The sequence below is a fragment of the Armigeres subalbatus genome, chromosome 1, assembly GCF_024139115.2.
Source record: "Armigeres subalbatus isolate Guangzhou_Male chromosome 1, GZ_Asu_2, whole genome shotgun sequence".
NCBI classification, from domain to species: domain Eukaryota; kingdom Metazoa; phylum Arthropoda; class Insecta; order Diptera; family Culicidae; genus Armigeres; species Armigeres subalbatus.
This window is the reverse complement of record NC_085139.1, coordinates 104,824,034-104,830,120: the sequence shown is the minus strand read 5'-3', so window position 1 is coordinate 104,830,120 and position 6,087 is coordinate 104,824,034.

The following is a 6,087-nucleotide window of genomic DNA, read 5'->3' as shown; positions in this document are numbered from 1 at the left end:
GACACGACGTCAAAATCATCATAGGAGATTTGAACGCTCAGGTTGGCCAAGAGGAGGAGTTTAGACCGACTATTGGGAAGTTCAGCGCTCACCGGCTGACGAACGAAAACGGCCTACGACTAATTGATTTCGCCGCCTCCAAGAATATGGCCATTCGTAGCACCTACTTCCAACACAGCCTCCCGTATCGGTACACCTGGAGATCACCACTGCAGACAGAATCACAAATCGACCACGTTCTGATTGATGGACGGCACTTCTCCGACATTATCGACGTCAGGACATATCGTGGCGCTAACATCGACTCTGACCACTATCTGGTGATGGTTAAACTGCGCCCAAAACTATCCGTCATCAACAATGTTCGGTACCGACGACCGCCGCGGTACGACCTAGAGCGACTGAAGCAACCTGATGTCGCCACTGCATACGCGCAGCATCTCGAGGCAGCGTTGCCGGAAGAGGGTGAGCTCGATGGGGCCCCTCTTGAGGACTGCTGGAGTACAGTTAAAGCAGCCATTAACGACGCAGCGGAGAACAACGTCGGGTATATGGGTCGAAGTCGACGGAACGATTGGTTCGACGAAGAGTGCAGACAGATTCTGGAGGAGAAGGACGCAGCGCGGGCGGTTGCGCTGCAGCAAGGTACCCGGCAGAACGTGGAACGTTATAGACGGAAGCGGAGACAGCAGACCCGCCTTTTTCAGGAGAAGAAACGCCGCCTGGAAGAAGCGGAGTGCGAGGAGATGGAACAGCTGTGCCGTTCTCAAGATACACGCAAGTTCTATCAGAAGCTCAACGCATCCCGCAAAGGCTTCGTGCCGCGAGCCGAAATGTGCCGGGATAAGGATGGGAGCATCTTGACGGACGAACGTGTGGTGATCGAAAGGTGGAAGCAGCACTACGAGGAACATCTGAATGGCGCTGAGAGTACAGGCAGTGAAAGTCAAGGCAGCGGAGGAGATGACTACGTCAGTTCAGCGGACGATGGAAGCCAACCAGCCCCCACCTTGAGGGAAGTTAAGGATGCCATTCAACAGCTAAAGACCAATAAATCAGCTGGTAAGGATGGTATCGGAGCTGAGCTCATCAAGATGGGCCCGGAAAAGCTGGCCACTTGCCTGCACAAACTGATAGTCAGAATCTGGGAAACCGAACAGCTACCGGAGGAGTGGAAGGAAGGGGTTATATGCCCCATCTACAAGAAAGGCGACAAACTGGAGTGTGAGAACTTTCGAGCGATCACCATCCTTAATGCCGCCTACAAAGTGATATCCCAGATCATCTTCCGTCGTCTGTCACCATTAGTGAACGAGTTCGTGGGAAGTTATCAAGCCGGCTTCGTTGACGGCCGCTCGACAACGGACCAGATCTTTACTGTACGGCAAATCCTTCAAAAATGCCGTGAATACCAGGTCCCAACGCACCATCTGTTCGTTGATTTCAAGGCGGCATACGACAGTATAGACCGCGTAGAGCTATGGAAAATTATGGACGAGAACAGCTTCCCTGGGAAGCTTACCAGACTGATCAAAGCAACGGTGGATGGTGTGCAAAACTGTGTGAAGATTTCGGGCGAACACTCCAGTTCGTTCGAATCGCGCCGGGGACTAAGACAAGGTGATGGACTTTCGTGCCTGTTGTTCAACATTGCGCTAGAAGGTGTCATGCGGAGAGCCGGGTGTAACAGCCGGGGTACGATTTTCAACAGATCCAGTCAATTTATTTGCTTCGCGGATGACATGGACATTGTCGGCCGAACATTTGCAAAGGTGGCAGAACTGTACACCCGCCTGAAACGTGAAGCAACAAAAGTTGGACTGGTGGTGAATGCGTCAAAGACAAAGTACATGCTTGTGGGCGGAACCGAGCGCGACAGGGCCCGCCTGGGAAGCAGTGTTACGATAGACGGGGATACCTTCGAGGTGGTCGAGGAATTCGTCTACCTCGGATCCTTGCTAACGGCTGACAACAACGTTAGTCGTGAAATACGAAGGCGCATCATCTGTGGAAGTCGGGCCTACTACGGGCTCCAGAAGAAACTGCGGTCGAAAAAGATGCGCCACCGCACCAAATGTGTCATGTACAAGACGTTAATAAGACCGGTAGTCCTCTACGGACATGAAACATGGACAATGCTCGAGGAGGACTTGCAAGCACTCGGAGTATTCGAGAGACGGGTGCTTAGGACCATCTTTGGCGGTGTGCAAGAAGACGGTGTGTGGCGGCGAAGAATGAACCATGAGCTCGCCCAACTCTACGGCGAACCCAGTATCCAGAAGGTGGCTAAAGCCGGAAGGGTACGATGGGCAGGACATGTTGCAAGAATGCCGGACAGCAACCCTGCAAAGATGGTGTTCGCTTCCGATCCGGCAGGTACGAGACGGCGTGGAGCGCAGCGAGCGAGATGGGCAGACCAGGTGCAGAACGACTTGGCGAGCGTGGGGCGTATCCGAGGATGGAGAGATGCGGCCTCGAACCGTGCATTGTGGCGTCAAATTGTTGATTCAGTGTTATCTGTTTAGATGTTAACTAAATAAATGAATGAAACAAGGGCACGAAACACATTCGTGAGCTACTGAACCTAGGTAGTGTTCCGCAAACCGGCTATCAGGTGAAAGTGGTGAAATCCGGGACGCAACTCACTGCAGCAGATGAATCTATCTTCGATTCTGCAATCAAAGTGCTACGTGATACACATACGGAGTTTTTCACATTCACTCCTTCGCATAAGCAGCAAGCGCGTTTCATCCTCTCGGGCCTGCCACTATTCGACATATCTTGGGATACCGAATTGATAGAAGAGTCAAAATGCGTCTAGCTTCAACTGAGGTTTATTGTAATATAACTGTTTGTGAAAAATAACAAGTTCTAGTAACTAGGGACAGGGTGTAGCTAGGGTATCTTGATTGTTCAAATGTTAACTTGATTACACCCCCGCTCAATCGGATAATCCTAGTTCTGTTCTCAGGGTCTTGAATCTGTTGAACTCCAGCGCCTTTGTAAAAATATCCGCAACTTGGTCTTGAGTCCTAATTGGTTCAATCTTTAAAGTCCCTGAGGCCACATGATCGCGCACAAAGTGATGCTTAATGTCTATGTGTTTTGTGCGCTTCGTCTCCAGATTTTTCGCCATACAAATGCAACTTCTGTTATCTTCATAAATTGTAATGGGTCTGGACGATTGTTGAAGATCTTCAAGTATTCCTTGCAGCCATAAGGATTCTGCAACTGCTGCACTGAGTGCAACGTACTCCGCCTCGCTAGACGAAGTGGCGACAGTGGTCTGCTTTTTACTGCACCAGGCTACCGTACACCCAAACACTTGAAAAATATATCCGCTGATGGATTTCCTATCTTCAGTGTCGGAAGCCTAGTCTGCATCTACAAATTGACCTGCAACATCAATTTCTTTGTGCCTTGCAAGTAGCGAACGATTCGCTTTAGAGCTTGCCAATGCTCGGTAGACGGCTGTTGTTGGAACCTGCCCAGGTAACCAACGGGATAGCATATATCCGGTCGAACACTAAGCATAACGTACATTAGTGAACCGAGTAATTCCCGGTACGGTTGGTTGATATTTTCTCCTTCACGTTTTAACACCAGGCCTTTCTCCATCGGGGTTCGCGCTGGATTACATTCGGACATTCCGAAACGGGTTATCAGCTTATCAATGCTTGCATCTTGAGATAACTGCAGCTGTCCATCTTCGTGGTTGTACTCGATCTTCATTCCTAGGAAGTGTCGTAGCTCTCCACAGTCGGACATCTCAAACATTGAGGCTAAGTCCTTCTTCAATTTAATAATCGCCGCCAGATTGCGGCCTGCCACCATCAGATCGTCTACGTACATGATAAGTACAAGTTCGTCTCCATCTTCTAGCTTTGTGTATAAGCAGTAGTCGTGTTTTGACCTTTTGAAACCCATGTTCAAAATTGCCTCGTTAAACCGGTCGTTCCAACACCTTGGCGACTGTTTCAACCCATACAGGGATTTCAGCAATCGGCAGACTTGACCAGGTTGCGCTGACACGCCATCCGGGACTTCCATGTAGATGGTTTCCTTCAAGCGACCGTGCAGAAATGCTGTGCACACATCCATTTGATGAAAATAGTATTGCCGATGCACACCAACTGCCATAACGGTTCGAATAGTGGCCAATCTGGCCACAGGCGCGTAGGTCTCGTCGTAATCCTGGCCTTGCTTCTGGAGAAACCCCTTTGCTACAAGGCGGGCCTTATAGCGAACCGGTTGACCATTTTCATTTTCCTTCAGCCGGAACACCCACTTGGATTTGAGTGGCTTAATATTTTTCGGGCAGGTCGTCAATTCCCAGACTTTATTTTTCTCCAAAGACTCCAATTCGCTCGCTACAGCACGCATCCAATTGTCTCTGTCATCTCGAAGGGCAATCTGACCAAACATATCAGGAACATCTGGAGACAAAGGAACACCAGAAATTGCTCCGTAACCAACGAAATAATCTAGTAGCTTACCAGGTAACGTGCGCTCCCGTTCGCTGCGCCTCACCAACGTTTGTCCTTCGGACTCGTGGTTTTCTATTTGCGAAGGGAGCGCCGGTGCTGTTCGTTCGTCCTCTTCTTCATTCACGTTGTCTAACTGGCCCTCGCACTCCTGCTCTTCTTCGTCATTGGATTCATCTGCATGGTCTGTCTGCTGTCTCATCATCGTTGGCATTTCAAGTTCGATTACGGGTTCTTTATCCCCCTCTTTTCCGTAGGAATACGGGACGATTAACGGTGATTGGTTCGTTGACTCACCGTTTAATTTATACGGAAAACGAGCTTCGTCAAACTTTACGTCTCGAGCAATAATAATCTTCTGTCGGGTTCGATCCCAAAGCCGATAGCCGTTCGGCGCGTATCCTACCATGACTACTTCAAAACTTTTAGCGTCCAGTTTCTTCCGCTGTTGGCCTGGTATCCAGGCAAACGCACAGCAACCGAAAATACGCAGTTTCTCCAGATTGGGCTTCACTCCTATCCACACCTCCGCAGGGGTCGATTTCACTGGAAGAGCTGCCGTTGGACTTCGGTCAAGTAGGTAGACACCAGTCAACGCAGCTTCGCACCACATATTTTTCGGCATTCGGGAATCTAGGAGCATTGCGCGGACTTTTTCGATGAGCGTTCGGTTGAACCGCTCTGCCACCCCGTTCTGTTGTGGGGTATATGCAACCGTAGTTTCGATTTGGATACCCTTCGTCTTGTACCACTTTTTCTGTTCGTTCGAGCCGTATTCTGTGCCTTGATCCACCGTGAGCTTTGAAATTTTCTTGTCGAATGCTGCAGTTACCATAGCTTCATATTCACGAAATTTTTCGAAAACTTGCGACTTTTTCTTTATCAGATATATCATCGAGAAATGACTATAGTCATCGATGAAAGATACGAAATAGCGTGAACCATCCCACGCAGGGGGATCGATCGGACCGCAAACGTCCGAATGAATCCTTTCCAAGACTCTAGTCGCGCGTTGACGAGTTCCATGAAAGGGCTCACGGCATTGCTTGCCCTGCACACACGGTTCGCAGATTCCTGTCTTCTCTGATTTTGAATTTATACCGTTCACCATGCCTTGTTGCACCATTGTTGAAATTGCTTGATGGTTGAGATGGCCCAGCCTGCGATGCCACAAATCACTCGCTTCAGCTTGACATGAATTCGCATAGGAGTTTTTAACTTCAACATCTAGTTCATACAGACTTCCTTTAAGATATGCCGTTGCAACGATCGTGTCATCCTTCCGCAAAGTAGCTTGATTACCGCAGAATAGTACCGAGATTCCTGCCTTGGCTAGTTTCTTAACTGACATCAGGTTATCTCGCAGATCCGGTATAAACAAAACGTCGTTGATCTTCATGGGAATTCCTTTGTTGCTCAATCCTTCGATGACACCCTTCTTTCGTGCTTCCAAAGTTTGGCCATCTTTAGCAACGTTGATAAAGACAGGTCTGGACAATTTGCACAACGATGAGAACACTGCAGCGTTGTTCACCAGGTGATCGCTTGATCCGGAGTCAAGCTTGAAAACTAACCGTTCTTCACCGCTTCGACGTCCTCCTGT